Source organism: Pan troglodytes, chromosome 14, assembly GCF_028858775.2.
Source record: "Pan troglodytes isolate AG18354 chromosome 14, NHGRI_mPanTro3-v2.0_pri, whole genome shotgun sequence".
NCBI lineage: Eukaryota > Metazoa > Chordata > Mammalia > Primates > Hominidae > Pan > Pan troglodytes.
In genome coordinates this window covers 77,793,363-77,818,761 of record NC_072412.2, presented here as the reverse complement: position 1 = coordinate 77,818,761, position 25,399 = coordinate 77,793,363, and positions in this window count along the sequence as shown.

Below are 25,399 nucleotides of genomic sequence, written 5' to 3'. Positions count from 1 at the left end.
GGGAAAATATACCTAATTTTATTGGCCATGAAAATTATTTCTTCCAAGAATAGTGATATAGAAAATGTTTCTGTCTTTTTTAAATGCCTTGCCTGGTGTAGAACTACTTTCTTAATTCTTAATCTAGGCATTTCAGAAGGATATTTTGTCATTATGAGGCCAGGCATGAAAAATCCTAAGTCTGTTTAAGCCATTTTATAATGCCAAATATATACCTTAAGCCTAAACATCTTTTACTTTTAAGATATATTTTTACATTGGAGGATTTTGTTATTATCTACTTCATGTATGAATTGAATATTTGTTGGACTGTTAAATAATAATAGTTATCACTGATTAAGTATTCACTTATTCCAGGCTCTCTGTGAAGTATATTACATGCATTGATCATCTAATTCCCCGAGACTTTAAGGAGGTGTAATTAGCTTCTCCTTTAGTAGATGAAGAAACTGAGCCCCAGGCTAAATTTCCAAAAGTACGTAGCCAGCAAGTGCTGAGATTTGAACCAATGTAATTTATCTTTGGATCCATACTCTCAATGGTAACATGCTCCATGTGTACAAACTGTCAGAGAATCAAACAATGAGTTTGGATTCAGTAACAAATTCTCAGTTTTGTCTATACGAGACCAAGCAACTGATTTAACCAAGATTTTCCCCTGGTTGAATTGGTAGCTTTTTTTTTTTTTTTTTTTTTTTAACCAACAGGATCCTGTATCTGCAATGGTTTCTCTCTTTCTAAATAATCTCTCTTTTTGCTTTCTTTTTTTAAATACTGTTTTAGAACAATCACCAACTTAATTTTTAAATTCTTTCCAGAATTCTCTGACATGCTTTCAGTTCTAATATATATATATATATATATATATATATATATATATATATATATATACACATATATATGTCTAAAGTTTAAACCAACATCTGACTTGGGCTAGAACTTGAAGATGTAGAATTGCAGTTTTGAGCCTCTTAGCTCTGCAAATAATTGTTTTTCTGACCTGCTTGTATTAGTCGACTGGTTTTGACAGTATACTGCTGAGAGAGCAGAATCTGGGAGAAACTTAGCTCTGAATCATCAATGAAGATCTTTGATTGCTATCGGATTCCCCTAGTGCAGGTAGATCTATCTTCAGGTTAATTTTCAGTCTTTACCTTTGTGCTGACTTTTCCAAATGGTCTACAATTTACATGTCTTTTGTGTTTATGTGAATGCTTCCAGAGTACAGTCATCAGCATCCTGAACTTCCTAAATGCCTGTCGCAAGAAATTTTATGACTCCTACAACCTCTTAGGTGAAAAAGTTTTCAGAAAGATAAAAAAATTCAGCCAGATTCAGCTTCCAGGGCTCCCATTTCATCTGAAGCTTGTCTTTCTTTGAAAGTGGTTTGCATAATAGTTTATCTTATACTGTGGACTAAGGCTTAGATACCCAGTACAAAATCTACCTTATACTTGTCAGAGGATGATTGTCAACAGGCCAGTATGTACTGGCTAAATAAATTAATATAGGAAGACCCTGATGCTTGACAAATATAGTGTGGGAAATACATATAGTATATATATATATATATATACACACACACACACACTATATATAGTATATATAGTACATCTATATTATATATATATAGTATATATATTTTACTAAGGCCTTATAGTCGCTAAAAACTGAATTATGTTTTAATAGAGGTATAATACAGTAGTATTTGGTGACTTATTTTAAAAATAATGTAACTAAAAATTATCTTTAGTCTTTATGGTATAATAATGATACTTCAAGACAAATGCTTTAGTTTTTCTACAAATATGAAGTAATACTCACCTGGATGTTTGCTATTTTTGGCTGATGTAATATTTCTCAATTATTAGTAAAATATCTTCCCATAAAATGTCATCATCTGTGTCACATATACCCTTATGCTTAGAAAGAGTAATTAGTGGTTAAACAAAAACAACCGACTCATTAAGAAAGGAGAAATTCCCTCAGAGAGAGTTTTAGGAAACATGGAAAGATTTTTAAGTCTAACATATTCGTGTACTTGCCTTCGTTTAGGCTTAACCATAGCATACATTTTTGATAATGAGACATCCTTGCTGCAAAATAGAAAGAAGAGAGTGAGCCTGGGTGGAGAGAAGAAGATGGAGGATAAATAATTTACATACAAAATGTAGAGAAATTTCATAGCAGAAGTGGTTGTGTCCCAAAAATAACACCATTTGAAAAATTACATAAAAGGAAGCATAGCTTTTTCTAAGACATCTATTATGACAATAACAAAGAACTGGCTTTCTTATGTTTAAATAATTTTATTTTTTTCTATAGTATATATTTGTATCGTTTTCTCGGGCTAACATATCAAAGTACCACAGAAATTAATTTCAACAACAGAAATTAATTTTCCCACAATTCTGGAGGCTAGAAGCCTGACATAGATAAAGGGTTAGCAGGGCTGGTTTCTCCTGAGACCTCTCTTCTAGGCTGGACAAGGCCATCTTTGGCCTGTGCTTCCCTCTGTGTCCTGATCTCCTCTTCTTACAGGGACACCAGCCATATCAGATTAGGACCCACCTTAATTACTCCTATTTAACCTTAATTACTTCTTTAAAGACCTTATCTTCAAATACAGTCACATTCAGAAGTACTGGAGTTACAACTTCATCATATAAATTTTGGGGATCATGATCCAGCCCATATTTAGATGTTTACGTTAATTTTGTATATCTGTTTTTATATGTAAAGATTCTCTGTCTTCCTCCTTTTTCCAGTATATCTCAAGTTTCAGTAAACATGACATGTGAATTCTTCTGTTTCACAGAAAATGATCGTACATAACAGATGCTTGATCATAAGGAGAAATATTTGTTAGATTATAACTTCAGTTATATATTGGCTATCAAACATATTCTCCCTGATTTATTTTAAACATTTAATTGTTTTATGTGTTTAAACCAAATGTTCTACTCAATAAGGCTAGTCAGTCACATGTATTTCAGGATATTGGTAGTAGCTAGATTTTGTGTCCTAAAATAAGGTGCTTCATAAATTCATACTCAGTCATTTAAATAAAATTATGGCAAACACCTTCCAATTGTAGAAACAACTTTAATATAGTAAAAAATTAAGTAAAATGGTTATATATTTGGCATGTGTGTGTTTGTGTATGTGTGTGTAGGTGTATCTTTGTGTGACTATGAGAAGGTGTTTGGATTGTTAGATTCTCAATGAAAAGTTAATTCGCATATTGTTACGTTATTTTAAAATTAATTTTATGTGTATTTTAAAAATATCGATTTTTGAACAAATTTATTTTTCATATATTAAGAATGAAATTATGACATGTGATAGAAAACTTTTTAAACAGTATATAATAATTTAGAAAAAGTAAACTTCAATTCTATTCTTCTAAACATTTGCTGTCTTTTTTTTCTAATGCAACATTCACACATTTTACTCAATGCTACATTCAAACAACTTAAACTCCAAAAAATAATTTAAAAGCTGTGTTGTCCCCATTGCACATTTTACACAATCTAAAGAGCTAGCCTATTGCTTCCAGAAAACCCTAAGAAATTTCTGCACAAATCTTGCTATCCAAAATACCTCTTCTTTTCTGATTAATTTTTAGCTCTTCCATTAGAAAAAGTGTTTATAAAACATTAATGGGCAATTTAACTTCAGTTTCCAGAGAGAGATTTCTGCTGCATCAGATCTTATATTTGCAACTATACAGTATTCCCTCTCTCAATACTTGCACTTATTTCCCAGTAGGTCTCACCATCTGCTATCGATGCCTGTCTAAAGTAGGAAATTCTTCCTCAAGCAATTCTTGTTCAAATATTACTCTTTCATACTACCACTTTCCCAGGTTACAAATTGTTCCCGTATATTTGTACCCCAAAGTCAAATTTGCAGATAACTATCTTCAAAGGTATTTAATGACCAAGTGCCTTTTAATCTATTGAACCCAAAAGCAAAAAGGAAGAGTATCAGAAGTTTCAAAACTCAAAAGAAGAAAGCTGCCCAGCATTTTACATATCATACGCAGGTTTTTCCTAAACAGCTCCCCGCCACAACATTTTTTTTCATAAAATCCTAAAGGAATTTGTACTGTTTCTATGCAGATGTATGCAATTCAATTTTTGTTAGTAATAGTGCTATATTGAATTGAAAAAAATCTCATTTGCAATTACCTTTAAATTATACTATATATCCTGAAGTTCCCAATATGGAACGTGTATCATTCATATATATATATTTCTCATTTTAACAACATGGGATTTTTCAGATGACCTTTATTTTTGTAGATGCAGAAAAGGAAAACCTACGGTTTCACAGACCACAGAAAGGCTATAAGAAACTTAACTGATAACCTGTGTATATTTACACAGACAATGTGACAGATACCCAACTACATAAAGAATAATATAATTCTGTTTCATTATATGTAGAAAGCAAGTATGCATACACAGATGTGTATTTGCAGGTGTAGTGTGAGAATCCATATAAATGTACATTATTATTTTTGGGAAAAAAACTTGAACAAATATATCAAACTTCACCAATTGATATAACCAAATACATACTTCACAAAGGATAAATTTGTTTCATTACTGGAAATATGGGAATAATACCAACCCCATGTGTATCAGGTATCAATTGCCACAATAATGCCTAGTAACAACCTCAAAAGCTCAGTGATAAGCAAAAATAAGTGCTGTTGTTCAGGTGTCTGGGATCAAATGGGAGCCTGTTAGGCTATTGGATCTCTTGATCTTGGCTGAGCTTGTTCACCTCTTTGGGGATCCACTGTTTCATTTTCTCCTTAAGAACTTGCAGATAGACTATTGGCCTATCTAAGCTGGCCTTCTCTCAGAGGACTGGGGTAACTGGACTCTGTTCCATGTTTCTTTTATCCTTCAGCAGGCTAGCTTGAGCAAGTTCTTATAACAGAAGAGCCAAAGAGAAGAGTTTTTGAAGCTGGGCAACTGGCATGGTCTTGCTCGGAGTCCAAGGGGACAGTCACTAGAAAGTTACAGTTTAGAGTTATTTGGCAAAGGGTTTTAGTACAGGAAGTGTTGAGGAACTGATGTCATTTTTCCTTCCTTCTTTCCTTTCTTTCTTTCTTTCTTTTTAGAGTTTTTGTTGTTAGAAACGGCCTTGCTCTGTTGCCCAAGCTGGAATGCAGTGGTGTGATCACAGCTCACTGCAGCTTTGACCTCTTGGACTCAAGCAATCCTCCTGCCTCAGGCTCATGGGTATCTAGGACCACAGCTAAGTGTCATCATACTTGGCTTTTTTTTTTTTTTTTTAGAGATAAGGCCTCACTGTTGTCCAAGGTGTTGAACTTCTGGGCTCAAAACGATCCCCTACTTCTGCCTCCCAAAGTGCTGGGATTATAGGCATGAGCCATTGCACCCAACCTCATTTTTCCATCTACCAAAATGTGAAAGAACTTTCAAGCAGCTCTTGAGAGCATTCCAGATAGGATAATCTTTAGGGATTTCATTTGTAGCAGAACTATAAACTTGAAACCATGTAAATAGAGAATTTCTAAAAGATAGTGCTAACGTGGTTATAAATCACACTATGTGGCAGAAACCAGCAGTTGCCTCCTAATACCCATTCTTCCCCTTTTTCCTTAGAAACAAAACCATAGGCAATTTGTTCAGCTAAAGGGACAAGTTACTTAGGCTCCTTTTTAGGTAGAAATAGTCGATGAAATGTCATTGAAACTCTTAAAGGAATGTTAGGAAAACTTCCTAGGGAGTGGGTATGAGCCCTTTGTTCTTCTTTTCTTCTTTATTTTAGCCTTGCAATTCTAGGTCTGAATTTATTCTACCTGGAATAAATAGGTGAGTACCAGTAGGTATCTTGGATCGTTATGGAAAAGCAAAAGGTGAGAAAGACCCTGATTCCCTGATGAACATGGATCCACCAGGCCAGTTTTAGATGGAATGATACAGAATTTTCTAAATGTGAAAGAATATATACATTTATATTTTAACACTTACTTTAAGTTCTTTTCCCTCAAAATTGCATGCAATTTCTAACTGATAGGAAATGGAAATTTCATCACCCTCTGCCTCCAGATAAGTCTTCCCATTTTTCTCATAGATTCCCTCCAGTGTAATCCTAACAGAGCAAACAGAGTGAGCCTGTTAAAACATAAGTCAAATCATGTCATGTTTCTGCTCAAAACCTTGAAATGGCTTCGGTCTGCAATAACATATAGGGTCCCACATGTCTCGGTGACCCCCTTATTACTTCTCTTACGTCATTTGTATGACTTCGTCAATCACTATATTCCAATTATGCTGGCCTAGCTGATGTTTCTTGAATACGCCAGATATCCTCCCCACTTAGGGCTTTTGCTCTAGCTATTCCCCAGTCTTAGAATGGTCTTCTCCAAGATATCCGTTGACTTATTCCTTTGCCTTCTTCAAGTCTGCTTGAATGCCACCTTCCTTATTATGCTTATTCTAACCCTCAGGTTTATTTTAACCACTTTCTGTCATCTTTCCCTGGAATTTTCTTTCTCCCTCAAACCACCTCAATTTTTTTCATATCATTAATCACTTATATAGAGATTATTTTATAATTTATTGGTTTATCACTTTATTGTGTGACCCAATAAGTGACTCTAACCATTGATCAAGAAATACAAATACTAAACAAGGATCATGAAAGGCATTATCTAGGCAGAGCAATACAGCCAAAACCACTGAGGAGGTTTGAGACATCCACCGACTCATTTTCTCCTTAAGAACTTGCAGTGATGTCATACCAATTCTTCTTTAGTATACCTCTTTTAGAGATTTTCGCAACTTAGTTCTATTTATGTTTTTATAAAAACACACTGTTAAACATTAATACAAGTGTTAGAAAAGTATACCTTTCATTACTTAGAGAAAATAATCAAAGAAAACATAGTACATGTTGTCTAAGAAATATTAAAATAGTATAGAAATACAGAATAAAGCATTAAATATTATCAAAAATGTAAAATGATATAATAAGTAAAAATTCGCAAAATTGTTTTATTAAAAGGAATCATTGGACTTCTGCTTCTAGGAAGATGAAGTCAATGTGATTTTCCCTATTCCTCTGCTAAGCACAACTAAAAACTCTGGAAATTATACGTAGAACAATTTTTTAAAATTTTTTTATTATTTACTTATGTATTTATTTATCTTTTGAGACAGAATCTCATTCTCTCACCCAGGCTGGAGTGCAGTGGTGCAATCTCAGGTCACTGCAGACTTTGCCTCCTGGGTTCAAGTGATTCTCTTGTCTTAGTCTCCCAAGTACCTGGGACTACAGGCACGCGCCACCATGTCCAGCTAATTTTTGCATTTTTAGTAGACATGGGGTTTCACCATGTTGGTCAGGCTGGTCTTGAACTCCTGACCTCAAGTGAGTCACTGCCTTGACCTCCCAAAGTGCTGAGATTATAGGCATGAGCCACTGCACCCGGTTTGTAGAACTAATTTAAAGAGACTCTGAAATATAGTAAGAAGGCAGAATGGCTAGGAATGACGTAGTGATTAGTTTTCTGGGTCTTCTTTCTGCTCATATAATCCAAGCTTGGTGAAAGCCACTAATCCAGAAAAAAAGGTGGATGTATATTTTTTTGGAAAAAAATTAAAAAGAAAACAGTTAATGTCTGCTCTTCCTAGCTAAAGTACAAGGCAAGGGGCAGTCTAGAAAGAAAACATTTTGTTCATAACTTCTCTGCCAGCTAAACACCATAGAGAAAACTGTGGCCAACTCATACCCACACCAGCAAAGGCCAAGTGAAAAGTCTAGACTTTCACACTCAGGAGGTAGTAATGAGGCACCCTGATACCCGAGCCAGGGTTGTATAAGAGAAGACCAAGTCAGCTTTCGGGAACTTCATTTCTGCTAACTGGGAATGAGGGCCCTATGATGGTGTCAGTAGAGACTACATGTGGATCTTGAAGATCCACCCCCTATGTAACGGTAAACAGATAGCCTTCTCCTCCCTGGGGGTCATATGGGAGGAGGCCTACTGGAGAGTAAGAACTTTCATTGTCATCCAGTGGTATGAGGTCATATCCACTGATGTCAGTAAAGATCATGTGGAAGCTGTAACTCACACATAAAACAATAATGAGGGGGCTTCCCACTTGGGTGTCAATGGAGGGTGAGAAGCCTATACCTCTACTTCCACCTGGCTGTAAAGATGTAGCACCCCACCCTTTCCTTGCCAGAGAAGTGACAGAAAGTCAAGATAAGATACTCATAATATAGTATGAAAATGCACCTGTTTCAGGAGATTATGTATCATACAAAGAAATAAGGAAGTCTCAAATTGAGTAAAAAGACAATTGATGCCAATAGCAAGATGATAGAAATTTAGAGTTATCTGACAAAGATTTTTAAACAGCCAAGATAAATATGCATCAACAATCAACTGCGAGCATTCTTAAATGAAAAAATAGAAAGCCTGAACAAAGAAATAGAAAGTCTAAGCTAAGAGAGAGATCCAAATGGTGTAATGGACGGGCTTAAGAGCAGAATGAAGGTAATAGGGAAAAGAAATCTGTGAACTTGAAGATTAAACAGTAGATATCACCCAATCTTATCAAGAGAGAGAAAAAAATAGACCGAAAAAAAATTGAACAGCGACTCAGAAATCTGTGGAACTCTAACAAAAGATATGACATTTATGTCTTTAGAATTTCATAGGAGAAAAGAAGTGCAGGGCTGAAAAAATAGAAGAAAACAATAGTGGCTAAAAACTTCCTAAGTCTGACAAAAGCCATAAAGCTACATATTTAAGATATTGAATGAACCCAAAACAAGATGAACTTAAAGAAATTCATATCAAGAAACAGTTTAATGAAACTTTTGAAAAACCCAAAATAAAGAAAAACTTCTCAAAAGCACCAGGAGAAAAGAGATACTTTATCTAAGGAAGAAAAACAATTGGAATGACAGCAAATTTCTCATTCAAACCCATGGAGGCCAGAAGAAAGTGGCAAAACATTTTTAAACTACTGAAACAAAACGAAACAAAAAAAAAACTGTGACCCAGAATCCTATATCTAGTAAAATACATCCTTCGGGAATGAAGGGGAAATCAAGACACTCATAAATGAATAATGGTAAAATAGGTTGCCATCCCAAAACATACCCTAAAAAATGGCAAAAGTAAATTTTCTAAGCAAAAGAAAACAATAAAGGATGGAATCTTGGAACTTTAGGAAGGAAAAGAAAAATTTGAGTAAATGCAATAGGCTTCCTTCTCTTGAGTTTCTAAATTATGTTTAACAGCTGAAACAAAAATTATAACGAGGCAGGGATATCCACTCTCACAGCTCTTATTCAGTATGTTGCTAGATGATCTAGCCCCTGCAATAAAGCAAGATAAGGGGTAGAAAATGTATTCAGATCAAAAAGGAAGAGATGAAACTGTTCCTACTTGCACATGACATCTAGAAATTCCCAAGAAATCTCCAAAAATATCTTAGAACTAATAAGTGAGTTAAGCAACTTGTAAAGTAAACATACAAAAATCCGTTGCATTTATATATACTAGCAACAAATACAGGGACACTGAAATTAGAATATAATGCCATTTACAACAACTCAAAGAAAGAGATAAATACTTAAGAGCCATAAACCATTAAATGGAACATAGAAGGTACACACTTAAATGCTGAAGAGTTTAGTATAGTCCTAAATACAGATATAACCATAAATATCTATATAGATATAAAGTAGCATTACATAAATTTTGTTTAACACTAATTCCAAGAGATTGCCACAAAAGAGGGCATGTGCTAGGTGAATAGGTGAACATCCAAGATAATTTGGGAAACTCTCAATATTATACTTCCGTCTTTTAAAATTGGTCCTCATATGAGCAAATCAGAGCTTTATAAAATTCTGTAGTAAAATCCCACTTTAATGCATTCCAGCATTTTTGATCTCAGAACGTTTTTTCCAATTAATTCTGAGAGCCCAGGTTAAGCTGTCCAAGACTGATCTGTTGAGGGCTGGCCTTTGAAAGAAGAATTTGTCCCAGAGTTGTTGTGATAATACAACTCACCAAAGGCAAGGCTTAGAATCCAGCCCTGTGTCTCCATCATGCCAGGCAGGATTGCTGACAAAAATCACGAACAAATATGTGACTCCTGTCAATAGCTTGCCTCTCCCCACAACTGTGAACACACGGTTAGAATCCCAGGCATCTGATCAAGCCAGGGGAAAGGCTAGCCTCTTCCCCAAACCCAAATGCTGAGCTGGCAGGATGGGATCCAGGTAAAGTTCTTGCCTGGCTTGTTTCCATACACCAGCTCTTGATCATGCAAGGGGCAGGGCAAAACTTCCTTAATCAAATAATATAAGGACCCTGTTGCCTAAGGTTGGCTCTGACCCATATATATTTCTGATGCTAACCTAGAATATACTGGGCAAAGGGGGCCTAAATGCTGCTTCTCCTTTTTCTCCCTGCATTTCTTGCAAAAAACCCTGCTCCAGTAGGTCTGGCCACTTCCTCTGATGTGTGCTTTTAAAATTTCAGCTCAGATTTACAGATGGGCAAGTTCTTTAAATTTTTCAAGAAAAATTTTTGAGTATAAAAGTTTTTGTAGAATAGAAAAATATGTAAACCTTCTTAATTCATTTTACAAAATAAGACTTTTTGTTTATCATCCCCAACAGACATTTACCCTCACTATCCCCAATCTAGGAATTCACTTAGCAAACTCCTCCACTTCATTCTCATGAATCACTTACTCGTTTCCTAAGTTACTTTCCCTAAGGAAAGTTTCCGATCTCTGGTAGAGGTTTTTATTTTATTTTCCTCTCCATATTATTTATTCCTTTTGTGCCCTACTCTGTTTCAACTGATGATTCATTGCTATTCTTGGACCTAGCCCTTCCTGACTAAATATTGGTTTAATAAATGAATGTGTAAATGTGCAAAGTTAACTTTATCAATACTCTCTTAGATCCAAGACATCACAGCTTCCACATGTACCTAATGTATCAAGAAATTAAACCTACATATAAGGAAGTTTGAATTCAGGGAAAATGACAATAATTAATCAAAACCAAACAAAATGCAAAAGTGATCATTTATTTTAAAATGTATATTTACAAATACATTTGAAATATAAGTGTTTTCTAAAAAGATTATTTTCAAGTTGTCAGCAAGTTCTAGGAATCATATTCTTAAACTCTAAGGCCAGCTTCCTGGTGACCAAGATAGTCACTTGGAATCCAAAGTACACTCTGTCTTTGGTCTGGCTGGGATTTATTTTTATGTGCCTACGGCAAATGCTGAAATATATGTTCTTTGAGTCACTTAAACTCCCTTAGGAAAGAGTTAACCCAAACAAACCCTTTCAGCAAAAGAAATTCCAATACATTTTTAAAACAATTGTTTAACTCGATAATCAAAAAGTTGTTTAAACCCTAGTTTAAATCCTTTCCCCTATTACTGCTGTCATTCTATCAGTATAAAGAAAGGCACATGGTAAGTTGGCATAACCAGAATGTATAAATTCTAGGACATATTATAAAACTAAGTAACAGAGAGAGTCCAAGGACACAATGCTATCACTAAGGAACCTATCCATTTCTTTAGTCATCATCAGTGAAAAGTGATGCAAGGAGGTTGACTTTGGAAGAACTTAAATTCTTAAGGCAATCACTCATCAAAGCTTTCTGCTCCACAAGTGATACAATCAAAACATATTTATGAGACAAAGCTTGCCCTGTTTCCTAAGCGTGGGGGTAAATCCTTCAGCCCAAGAGAAGAATTTATCAATTCATCTCCCACTTGCCAGAATACTGCCTTGAAGTCTCTATGCCCAGAACCTGCCTTGAGAAGTTCCAAACCTACCCTGAGTCAACCCAAGTACTTAATCTGCTCTGTGTTCCTTCTTCAAACATTCATTTTAATAATCCCAGCCATTTCAGAGCTGCTATACTGGTGGCCCACCATGATAACAGGACTGGGGTATTCTTTTTATGGCACTTGCTTCCCCAAAACACATATGTGAAGTATATACACTATTGGCAACATATTTTCAAAAAATAGTATGAAACAGCAGCTTTTATTTTATGACCTGGAAAATTATTAATAAGGTAGAATATAACCATGTAGTAGATGAAAAATAAGTCAATAAAACACACACTTTAGAGGTTTATACATAAATGTTTTAATTTTCTATAATAAGGAAGAAGATTTAGCAAAAATGTCCTGAGAAGAAATACTTTGACCTTACACTCAAATTATAGATTGTGAAAGTTTTTTCCCATCACAAGTAGTATAGTGGAGCTAGACATTAAGGAGACCTCCGGATATGCCCTTGAAAGGGCTTGGTTGACAAACACGAATATTAAAACTGACTCCATGCATAACAAGTTTCTCAGAAGTAACTGGTCACTGTAGTCAAGTCAAGCCAGTTTTAGAGATATTCTAAGTTTTCCTTCACTTAGAAATGGTGTTTTTTTTTTCCCACAAAAGTGTACATGTTAACTTGGAAATACAGCAAAACGATTTTAATCTAATGAATTATGCCTTTCTTGAAAGTATCATTAGAACCTTGAAAAATTATTTACTCTTTTGAACGTCAAATTTGAAACTTGTTTGCTCTTATTTTAAAAAGATTGTCATTTCAAATTTAGGTCATTTACAGAGAAAATATTGCTTTTTTTGTCTTTTTATTGTCTTTTATTATTTTAATAGACTATTTCAAATAGTCTCATTTACTTTTAAAAATACTTATTTCTAATAGTTGTACATTCAAGCTCACTTTTGAAAGAGGGTTCTGGGAATTTGGGGCTGGCTACATGTAAACTGTTGCTTAGGTGCCTACAAAATAATTATGCATCTAATAAGGTTTTAGTTTTAGTGATTTGACACATATTCAATGTAGTTGAGGTAAAGATGTACATGTTCTCCTAAGTAACCAAATGCATTGAACCTCCAGTGCATGCTCCAAAGTAAATTAGTAACATAAATTTTATGCTTCTAGCCCCCACTGAATGCATTTAGAAATGTATGCTTATGAATGACATCTACATGATATATCAATATAGATTGTATCAATACATTATATAGATATGACATAAATGTAGATATACGTATGTATGTATATATATGTATGTATTTATATATCTATATAAATCCTCACTTAACATTTCAGTAGGTTCTTAGAAACTGTGACTTGAAGCAAAATGGTGTTGATGTTGATTAGAAACCAGAGTTTTTTTCTCATCAATGTTATAACAAAATGACATGCATGAAAACATTATTCAAGCACCTGATGTACATCATTTTGTTTAAAGTTGCTGTTTCCAAGAATCTGTCAATGACATTAAGATCAATGACATTAAGTGAAGACTTACTGTGTGTATATGTATGTATATATATATATGTGTCTGTGTGTATATATATATATATGTATATATAGAGAGAGAGAGACACAGAGAGAGAGAGAGAGACTGAGAAATAGAGAGTTTCCAGTTATCTACTGTGCATAACAAACTATACCAAAACTTAGGGGCATAAAACTATACCTATCTTATCATGCTCATGATTTTGTGAGTCAGGAATTGGGGCAGACACCACAGGAGTGATTTATTCCTACTTCTAGATGAGTGGGGTCTCAGATGGAAAGAAACAAATATATAGCTGGGTTGGTTGTGTCAAAATAAAAATCACGGCCAGGCGCAGTGGCTCACGCCTGTAATCCCAGCACTTTGGGAGGCCGAGGCAGGCGGATCATGAGGTCAGGAGATCGAGACCATCCTGGCCAACACGGTGAAACCCCATCTCTACTAAAAACACAAAAAAATTAGGCGGGCGTGGTGGCAGGTGTCTGTAGTCCCAGCTACTCAGGAGTCTGAGGCAGGAGAATGGTGTGAACCCAGGAGGTGGAGCTTGCAGTGAGCCAAAATCGTGCCACTGCACTCCAGCATGGATGACAGAGCAAGACTTCATCTCAAAAATAAATAAAAATAAAAATAAAAATAAAAATCACACCACACAGAGTTAATATGGCAAGAAAGACTTTGTTCAAGATTATTGCAATAGGGGAGAGAGATTTAACTCAACTCCATGGAAACAAAAATGCCAGAGAGTTTAAGTGCTTGGATAAGCTAGTGTAAAAGTATTGGAGGACATTAGAGTGGAGGTTGGTCAATGTGATTAGGCCATCTGTATTTGCTAAGTTAGGCTCCTGCCCTGTGATAGAAAGTAGGAGATGGGAGCTATCTTTCTTGATGATTCAATTTTTTAAAAATGGCTTCTGCCAGGCCTTGAGAAATGCATTCCTGGGTTGTAAAACTGGCAAGAGGCTGGAAGATTTACATCTCAAAAGGGCAGACAGTCAACAATTGCAAGCAATTTAAAGTAAATGTTCTAAGAAAGGAGCCAGTGGCTGTATAGTTAGAAAGAAAGCTGTCTAAAGTTTTGTCAAGCTGAGGAGATCTGTAAGGGCATCTGGTCAGTTGTCATGGTTTGGCTAGATTATATGTCTTGGGTCTACAGGATATCAGTTGCTTTCCTTAGTGGTTCTCCACATCATGCCTGCTGGCCTGGCATGTCCAAGATGCCTTCTTTACTTACTTTTCTGTTTCCTGGCCTGGGATAGCTGAACAGTACAGATGTTTGGATTTCTCTATCTCCTCACAGCTGTTCCATGTGGATGTCTTCAGCTTCCTTATAACAGGGTAATCTAAAAATGTTAGCCTTGCAAAGATCAAGCGTTCCAAGAATCATGGGCAAAAATTGCAAGGCTTAATATGACAGCATCTGAAGTCCCAAAATGTCACTTCCACCACATTTTACTGCTCAAGTCACTAAATGTCTTAGTGTTCCTATAAAGGAATACCTGAGGCTGGATAATTTATAAGAAAAATAAACTAATTTGGCTTAGAGTTCTACAGACTGTACAAGAAGCAAGGCACCAGCATGGGCTTCAGACTGCATATACTCATGACAGAAGGAGAAGGGCTATTAAACCTGTGCAGAAATCACCTGATAGGAAAGGAAGCAAGAGAGAGATGGGGGAGATGCCAGGCTCTTTTAAACAACCTACTGTCATGGAAACTAATAGAGCAAGAACTCTCGTATTGCTATGAGGATCAGCACCAAGTCATTTGTGAGGGATCCTACCCCATGACACGCCTTCCGTTAGGCCACACCTCCAACACCAGGGATCATATTTCAACATGAGGTTTGTAGGGGACAAAAATTCATACTGTTCCCAGACCAAACTGAGGATCGGGCTGCTATTTCTTGTGGCCCAATAATGTGATGCAGATGAACTGGGGAGAAGAGAGTTTTAATTTCTGTAACCGGTTACAGGGAGAAGGCCTGGAAATTGTCACCAGACCAACTCAAAATCACAAAGTTTTCCAGAGCTTATATATCTTCTAAGCTATATGTCTGTGTGCAAGTATGCATTCATCTAAAGACATTGGTGATTAACTTCTTTTAATCTATAACTAAGGTCTGAGTCCTGAAGATCTTCTGCTGGAGCCTTAGTAAGTTTATTTCATCTAAATGGGTCTAGGTGCTGGGATGATTACCCTTACCTTGTCTCCTGCTAAATCATAAAGGTTTGGGAGTTTTTTTACACCCCAATAAACTTGTCTGTGGAGGCCTGGAGAGTTTCTTCAGACCCCCAGTAAAACTTGTTTAATCCTAAATGGGTTCTGTTAAGAATTCCTTCATTATATTGTCATGCTTCAAGGCCCAGGAAAAGCCTAGACAAAACTCTCTGTGGGCTCTTTGTTACATTCCAGCCATTGTATAGGGCACTGGCTTAATCAGCTTTTAACGTTTAACCTAGCTACTCAGTCAGTGCTGGGACAGTTGTCATGGAGGCTTGCGTTAGTGAGACATGGCTTGCCACAATACTATAGCACTAAGTTAGTTTAAATTCAAGGGGAGGAGTATTATACTCCACTTCTCAGTAGGAGGAATAGAAAGGAAGCCATGGCCATATTTAATATACCACCACTATGTATGCAGAGCAACATAGCTATACTTGCATAGTTTGGTTTTTGTTGTAGGTTATATGATGTAAGTACAGAACCTGAGCGTTCCATACAAGCATAGAATCAAGTAAAAAGCATAACTAAAAATGAAATACACTTCAGAGGTGACAAATCAACACATGTTGAATGGGGCATTAATGGACCCGGATCCTAGTCAGGGTTAGTTACAATTAGCTGTCTGACCTTAGGTAAATCAGTTAATCTTGAAGACTACTTCCTAGTCTAAAATTCAGTTACTTCAATTACCTCTATTGCCTTGAGTTGTCTGATTAAGCATGCACTGAGAACACATATAAAAGGCCAAGTAACCATCATCATTAATTCACCATTAAACTTTTGATCATGATAATGCAGGTACTTTGAAACCCTAGGAAGAAAAACAACATATCAAGGATAAATGTGGTTAGGATAAATAGTGGTAGAAAATACATTTCTTCTTAATGAATCTGTTCCAAATTAGTTTCTTCTGTATGGTCCTGCTCCTCTGCACGATGCAGAGGTTTCTGTTTAGTTTTGACTTTATCAGACTCCCAGGTAGAGCATTCTCACCTTTGTAGAAGTAGGAGTCATCTCATTGATTGTCTTGAGTAAAAGGAAATGGCTCATGCATCTTTTCTACATTATAACAAATGTCCTTTTGCATTATAATTGAATGGTGATTGTTGTGTTCAATCAATGGGAAAGGTTAAAGGAGCTCCTCTGCCAGCATTTTTAATGGAGAAGTCGATTAAGATTCAGTTTAATCATTCTGGCTGCCTCAGAATTAAAGCAACAAAGACCATCAATGGCACTATAATTACTAGTCTTTCTGTAAGTTTACACTGCTATTTATGCAGCTATAAATTTTATTATAATGCACAATGCATCTAGGTTAACTTGCTTTATTTGCAATGTAAAATATTTGTTGTAATTGTATGAAGAAAAAAATTGTTCTGATAAAGTATATATAATTCAGCTGAATAATTTTTTTAAAAGTCTGAGAGTCTAAGTGAATCAGTATGATACTCTGTGTTAAATAGTTTAAAGTCATGGCCTTAACCTTGGGACACTTGAGACATATTTCAGTTTATTGAACATGGAGACTAACATCTCTCCCAGGTGACTTTAAAGGGTCAAATGTATTATTCTAATCCCTGTTCCAAACAGAGAAAAGGTCATTATACAGTACCTACTGCATGTTGTAAAGAATGAAAAATTCACACTGGGGGCGTGGGTGCAAATCTATTTTAGACTTGGCCTTTAAAATGTTTTTTAAATTGAATGATTAAGTGGTGATGAACCAGAAAAAATACCTTGAAATTGATCCCATTTATTAATTAGTTTGCACATGTAAAGGTCTTTCTATAAATAGTCAGAAGACTAGAGAAAATTGTTCTTCTTGAATGGAGAAATGACTTTCAAATTAACCTTTTTTTCACTATAGAAATAATGCTTATGAATGCACTTATTACCATCCAATACTCTGCTTCTTCCAATATACATATAGAGTCCTATAAAGGGGTTTGTGTCTTAAAAGTTTATACTTGGTCTACGTTAACAAGCCAACTGTAGAGAAGAACTCCATAGAGAGGAATGGATTGAAGAAACATACAGAATGTGTACTATTGTCTTGAAAATATAGCTTTGCAGTGATCATTGTAGAAGTGTTTGGAAAAGCAATGCTTTAGAGAATTTGAGATATCGGGAATTCAATTAAAGAGTCTGAAGAGCAAACAGGGGAGGAAATTTGTGAGGTGAGATGAAGCATTGTTTATGATTTAGTTCATGTTGGAGTAAAAAGCCTATTGAAAGAGAAAGCATAAAAAGAAAAATATGAAGCTATCATTCTCTAGGAAGAAAAAATTCAAAGTTTTCCAGTACCCAGAACTTCCAGAACGTTCTTATAACAAAAAGGAGAAATAAAATTTTTAGTGCTAGAAGAGGATCCTCATTCTCAGCACCTTCATTTTATCATTTTGTAGTTTAAAAAGCTGAGAGCCGGTGAAATGCACTCATTTTCTCACAGTCACAAATCTAACTGGTAGAGATGTAGGTCTGGAAACCTTGTTTCTGTCATTCTAGCTTCTCTGCATTTTCACACTTGTTGGGGCTAAACTACATTCTAGAGTTTGTGTTTGACTTCCATATGCACCGAATTCTAAATGTACATTTATTTTGCCTGGGTATATGATCAATCATTAGTGCCTTTACAAGATAAATATCTTCTGCCCTTAATTTCTTTAGAGGAAACCAAAGGCAGGAAATTAATACTTTTTGTTCTATAAGCTAACGAATGTGTGAGGTATTTTAGACACATTGGAAACTTTAATATTCTTAGTAGCCTTATCCAGTAGGGATGATGAACTCAGTTTTTAATATAGAAACAAGCTTAGAGGGGTAAATAACTTGCCCAAGTTCATAAATTCTGTAGTTGCAAGGCCAGGGTTTTTCTGACTTGAAACCCACGCTGTTTCCACGACAACGTTGTGCGTCCTTGGAAACAGTGGTTGCAACATCTTCAGGTTTAGACAATAAAGTATTCATACTACACCTTTGATTGTCAGAGAAATCTATATCAATTGATTTTTTTAAATTATGCATGCATTTTTATAAGTTCTTTCATTTGTGAACTTAACAAGGCATTTCAGTTTTACTAATAAAGTGCTATTTTTTAGTTGAAATTATGAAAATTGGATTTTATTGTATAGTGTATTAGGAAAGATAGATAATTAGAAACTTGGGAAAGCTTTTATAATAACAGATTCTTTGGAGGCATATAAAAATTTTCTATTACCTACAAATAGTTTATTTTCGATACCTAAGTGATATTACAAATTACCAAAATTCTACTAAAATGCTTTAGAAATTATACATAATATATTATAAATAATCTTCACCATGTAGTGTATTTTAACTTTGTTTAAAAATAAGTCTATAAATGCAATGCTCATAAAGACCAAAAACATTGAAAAGTAAAAATATTTGGCTTATAAAAACCAAAAACAATGTATCATTAAACCTATGCTAATTCAAGTTTCCATTTGATGCAAAATTCAGAGTCCGTTTTAAAATTGTAAAGCAGGCCTGTTACTTGGTTAAAACTCAATGCATTTACTTGTAGCTAAATAAAATGTAAGCTATCAAATAGTGAGAATTTAATAGACCGTCTCTCAATTAGGGTATTCCAGTGTATAAGTACAGAATTAAGCTTAATAAAACAAAATAAGTATTCCTTCTTTTGTATAATATTTTACAATGGCTTATTTACTATCTATAGGTGGAAGGGAATAGAATTCCAATAAGGATAAATTTCCTATTATTATTTGTTGATCGATTGGCCTTTTTACTGTTCTGGATCAAATAGTACAGGTCCCTTATGAAACACCTTCAGTCCCAATGTGAGTCTTGGGCACATTTCATAAAAATATTGCAGGCCGAATAGTCATATTGCCCTTTGGCACCATGTACCATCTATAGTATGTTAGATGCTGTAACAAACAAATCCCACTGAAGTGACTTAACACAATAAATGTTTATTCTTTGCCCATATGAGCATCATTCCATAACAACACTCAAAGATGTGTAGTGACATCAGCCAGAGCCAGAGCACCTCAGGGCCAACTCAGGACATTTGTTAATTGGAAACAATCTAGATCAACAGATATTTGTGTGTTTTTTTTTCTTAATGTTAAATTTTACTTTAATTGCCCAATTCATAGATATCTCTTCCTTGAAGTCACATGAAAGAATAATCAAAGGTTATTGAAAAACCCCTTTCCAGCAAAATGGCCACAGGTAGCCACATTTTAATCAAAATTCTCCACAAACGTAGTCATTAGAAAGGCAAAGGAAGTAAATTAGTATTGATAATTCCTTGACATTTGGTGCAAGGTGCTGAACAGTGAACATGTCAAGGGTATTTTATAACTTGAATTTGTGTTGCTTTTGGTCAAAAACTCTTCGAATTGCTTCTTTTCATCTCAAAGCAGAGCATGAAATTTCAGGCTGGCATGAAGAAATAGCATCTCCCAAAAGGCCTAATGAAGAGATGACCCTCAGATTACTACATAAGCAGCCAAGCACTCTGAGACTATAAAAATTAAACTTTATTATTATTGATTAAATTTTAAGCTCCTAAAACTCAATAAGGATAATCAAAATAATTTGAAATCTATCTCAAATTATCGAGGAATAGTCTTTAGTGACTTCAGTCCTCCAGTTAAAACATTATTTTATTTTATTATTATTATACTTTAAGTTTTAGAGTACATGTGCACAATGTGCAGGTTAGTTACATATGTATACATGTGCCATGCTGGTGTGCTGCACCCATTAACTCGTCGTTTAGCATTAGGTATATCTCCTAAAGCTATCCCTCCCCCCTGCCCCCACCCCAAAACAGTCCCCAGAATGTGATGTTCCCCTTCCTGTGTCCATGTATTCTCATTGTTCAATTCCCAACTATGAGTGAGAACATGCAGTGTTTGGTTTTTTGTCCTTGCGATAGTTTACTGAGAATGATGATTTCCAGTTTCATCCATGTCCCTACAAAGGACATGAACTCATCATTTTTTATGGCTGCATAGTAGTCCATGGTGTATATGTGCCACATTTTCTTAATCCAGTCTATCATTGTTGGACATTTGGGTTGGTTCCAAGTCTTTGCTATTGTGAATAGTGCCGCAATAAACATACGTGTGCATGTGTCTTTATAGCAGCATGATTTATAGTCCTTTGAGTATATACCCAGTAATGGCATGGCTGGGTCAAGTGGTATTTCTAGTTCTAGATCCCTGAGGAATCGCCACACTGACTTCCACAATGGTTGAACTAGTTTACAGTCCCACCAACTGTGTAAAAGTGTTCCTATTTCTCCACATCCTCTCCAGCACCTGTTGTTTCCTGACTTTTTAATGATTGCCATTCTAACTGGTGTGAGATGGTATCTCATTGTGGTTTTGATTTGCATTTCTCTGATGGCCAGTGAAGGTGAGCATTTTTTCATGTGTTTTTTGGCTGCATAAATATCTTCTTTGGAGAAGTGTCTGTTCATATCCTTTGCCCACTTTTTGATGGGGTTGTTTGTTTTTTTCTTGTAAATTTGTTTGAGTTCATTGTAGATTCTGGATATTAGCCCTTTGTCAGATGAGTAGGTTGCAAAAATTTTCTCCCATTTTGTAGAAGACATTTGTTAATTGGAAACAATCTAGATCAACAGATATTTGAAGCATCCAATCCATCCAGTCAAAATGTAAATGGCACAAATATTCTCTACAGTTATTTAGGATATTGGCAAGAACACTTACAAAATACACAGTTTTTAGTAAATTTTGTCCACCATGTCTACATGTTGGATTTTCTTCTACAGGAAAAAGAGAAGTATCAAGTTTTAGGGATTCACAAAACCAGATCTGTATTTAGAGGGATAATTCCAGTGGCACTGTAAAGATTAGTTTATTGAAAGGAGTTACCCAAATCAGGGAGAAAATTTTTGAAGTTATTGTCAGAGCAAGGTGAGGATCGGAAAGCAACAGAGTTGGAAAAGAGGAAGACAGTGGGGAAGTAGGTGGATGTGTATAGAAAGAAGCTGGCTGGCCATTAACCAATTGGATAATAGGGGTGAGGGAGACAGACGTGACTCTAAGCATTCTAACTTGGAGAAATTAGTGAATAGTACTATAACTTCAGTGAATAGTGAGGGTTTACTATATTGTTCATCCCTTTTTTCCTAATATTATTTGAACATATTAGCTGTATTCAAACAAATTCTCCATTTCCCTTTTTTGTTTTGTTTTGTTTTTTGAGACAGGGTCTTGCTTTGTCACCTAGGCTGGAGTACAGTGGCGTGCTCCCAGCTCGCTGCAACCTCTGCCTCCCGGGCTCAAGCAATTCTCCTGTCTCATCCTCCTGAGTAGCTGGAACTACAAGCATGCACCACCAAATTCTCCATTTTCATAAAATGTCAAAGAAAGCCATTATCTCTTGTCACCTAGATTTAGGAAAATGGTAACCAAGTTAATTAGAAATAATTATCTAGTAAAGCTTATACTTTTAGGTTTATCCAATAGACTACTTATGCTTTGACCTTTAACTTCAAATTCAATCTACCGGACTCTAATTAATAATAACCATACTGAAGAGTTTAGGGTGATATATCCTACATCTGCAACATATTTGAAATGGATAAAAAACAAAATGGATTGACAGACATATGGTAAAGCAAACATGGCAAAATAATATATATTTATTGAATTTAGGAAGTAGTTATATGAGTGCTTAATATGACTTTTGTTTTAAAATACTGATGATATTTTATTGGGGGAAAATCACTCTATGAAGCTTTTATCTGTCTTGCTCTGTTTCTAGCCTCACCACTTTCTGGGAATTGATGTATTTCCCTCCAAACACAAGGGAGGATATGCTCCCTTGGCTAAGTCAATCATGATACCCCGTCTACCTGGCCAGAGTTATTGGTCTTTGAGTATTTACGTGATCTACCACAAGCCAATGATAGTCCTTTTGAAACATGTCTCTCCTGGAGGTTCTGGGGGGATATCTGTCACCTCACAGAGAAGGTTCAAGGTTATGAGCTTTTAAGCAGGATATTCCCAGGTTTCAGGGAGAAGCTTAAGAGGGTAAATCCAATGGACAAAGCCAGCACATGAGGAAACTGAATCTCCTGATGCATCAAGACATCATGTCTCCTGAGATACAGTGACTCCTCGTTCAGATTCCCAAAGTCATTAATGCTACCCTGATACCTGCAGCCCATTCTTGGATTCTGTGAGCAATCCCAGAAAACTTCCACTGACTCTTCCCTTTTGAAATGTTACTTTGCTTAACCTAGTTCCAGTTGAGTTTCTGTGTCTTGTAACAAGAAGAATATTTGACTAACACAAGAGCTAACACATATATTGAGATACGGAGAACTCTAAGATGATGCCAGTGGCCTACACCCTTGTATAATCCACTCGTCTTGCATGTGGAACTGCAAGCCCTAGAACTTGCTTCCAATCCACTGAATGTGCCAAAGGCAATGAGAGAGTCATTCCCTTCATTACCTCACATTATATATGACTCTGTCCCTCTGCCATCCTTGAGGAAGTAAGCTGCTGTGATGAGAGAGGACCTGTGAAACGGTCACTTGTTGAAGAACTGTGGATGGCTCCTAGAGGCTGAGTGGCCCCCACTGACAGTCATAAAAAAAAAGTGGGGGCTTCAATTTTAAAATGCAAAAAACTGAATCTGCCAACAACCGAGTGAGCTTGGAGGAGGATCCTGAGTTCCAGGAAGGAATGCAGTCTGGCTGACAGCTTGAACAGAAGTCTTGTGCAGCTGGATCTGTACCTCTGATGTAAAAACACAGTAAGATTTTTTTTAAGTGTGTTGTTGGTTAGCTGCTAAATTAGTGGTAATTTGTTATCCAGCAACAGAAAACAAATACACATTTTCAACATATACCACATGCTAGCCAGGTACTATGTTCCAGGTTTTAGTTCGTTATCTCATGTAACTTTATAACAATTTTGAATCTTAAGTCCTGTCATTACAACCATTTGACAGGTGATAAACTTGATAAAACGGGGAATTCAAGAGGTTTAATCATAACATCAACACAGCTATATGGGGCGAAGCCTTGACTCAAACTCAAAATAGGCTGGCCTTGAAGCCCATGGGCCACTCTGTTGCCTCATTCCACCTTCCCCAAACCCTTTCATTGTTAATGTGTCAATATCATACTATTTTAGTACAGGCCAGGACTATTGCAAAAGCCTAGCATTGCTTTTGCATCATGACCTTCACTATCCTCCTTTCTGCCAAATCTTTCACCAGATCAGGTTTCGTCATTATCTAGAAACTCTCTGATGGCTTCAAAATGCCTGTGGAGGAAAGGCCAAACTAGTCAGTGTGTTCAAGGCTTTCTGTAGTTCGATTACTTAGGTTTACCAAAAAAAGGTTTAGATGTAAAATTGAATGTTTCATATATTCACTTGGGTTGGGTGGGAGAATGTAAGGGAAAAATTGCCTCACATAATTGCTTCTTCAGGTTTAGTGGAAGCAGCTAAGCTGTGGCTGTTGTGTTCAATCTAAGTATAAGATTGCGTAATACATCTAAATGCTAACTGACTTGTAAGTACTAAGGAGATGAGTGTGCCAGAATGGAAATCATATGGGCCGGGAATTCCCCTTCTGTTGACCACAGAAGGTATAGGCATAATCTATCAAGAACAGAATGCATGCCATACTTTGTTCATTAGCATTTAAAGAGGATGTTTGGCATCAGACAACAAATATAATACTTGCAAGATCTTGGCAGCAGAATATTTGTCAGTTAATGACAATCCACAACTTTTAATAAAAAGACTAAGGCCCAATGTTATGTTGAAATTGTTTCATTTTTGCTAACTAAAGTAAAACAAAATTAAATTTAAACCATTGCTTTTCCAAATACAACAGTTCCACCACAGTAATCAAACAGGAAGAAAAAAATGAATATTCTCTAAACAGCAGGGAGAAAATATGCTTTAGAAACTCTAAAGAGCCATCAAATCGTAATAACTTACCAAAGCAGACTTGAGAAAAACAAAATGACCAAACACAGGTAAATGTATTATAGAAGTAGAAGTAAGGGAAGTTGTACTTTGTAGTTCACTACACGGCCTAGAGAGAAGCAAGAAAGAAACAGGTGTCATGTTCATTGGATTGCAATATACAACGCAATTGCATTTTGGCTCTATCTAGTTTCTTAGTCATAATGTTCGTATTTGTACATATCAGGAATTCCACAATATTCTTTATAGTATGATTTATACTAACACACACACACATACTGTTGTGGTTTGGCTGTGTCCCCACCCAAATCTCACCTTAAATTGTATAATCCCCTTGTGTCAAGGGTGGGGCCAGGTGGGCATAATTGAATCATGGGAGTAGTTTCCCCCATAATGTTCTCCAGGCAGTGAATAAGTCCCACGAGATCTGATGGTTTCGTACATGGTAATTCCCCTGCACAAGCTCTTTTGCCTAACATTATGCAAGATGTGACTTTGCTCATCCTTTGCCTTCTGCCTTGACTGTGAGGCCTCCCAGCCATGTGGAACTGTGAGTCAATTAAACCTCTTTCCTTTATAAATTATTTAGTCTCAGGTATGCCTTTATTAGCAGCGTGAGAACAGACTAATACACTGCACATCTATGATTTGATTGTGCTTAATGATGCCACCTACAAACTTCATATGATTTGTAAAAGAAAATTAGTTTGTAAGATTTGGTGGCTCAAAAATGCAGTCTAAAATGAAATTTTAAGTGACACGTTGGTTTTTCTTACTACATATGTGTATGTGATTAAATAATATATAAATATGTTGTATAT